This window comes from Eimeria mitis, genomic scaffold (genome assembly GCF_000499745.2).
Source record: "Eimeria mitis Houghton genomic scaffold, Emh_scaff1628, whole genome shotgun sequence".
In the NCBI taxonomy this organism is placed as follows: Eukaryota; Apicomplexa; class Conoidasida; order Eucoccidiorida; family Eimeriidae; genus Eimeria; species Eimeria mitis.
The window spans coordinates 8250-8502 of record NW_013569942.1 but is presented as its reverse complement, the minus strand read 5'-3'; positions in this window follow the sequence as shown (position 1 = coordinate 8502).

Below are 253 nucleotides of genomic sequence, written 5' to 3'. Positions count from 1 at the left end.
CAGAGAATAAATAATATAAACACATATGAACAAACCGCGAAGAAAATAAAGAGGCAGTCAATACAATGAGAGCGAAGGACAGCAAATGGGAGAGAAACAAACACACAAAAAAACAAACACACAAACACACAAAGAAACAAACAAACAATTAAGCATGCAAATAAACAGAAATGCAGACAAACAGGCAAACAAGTAATCTAGAGAGGGAGAGAGAGAAATAAGTCGATGAAAAAACTGATAAAGAAAAAGCTGT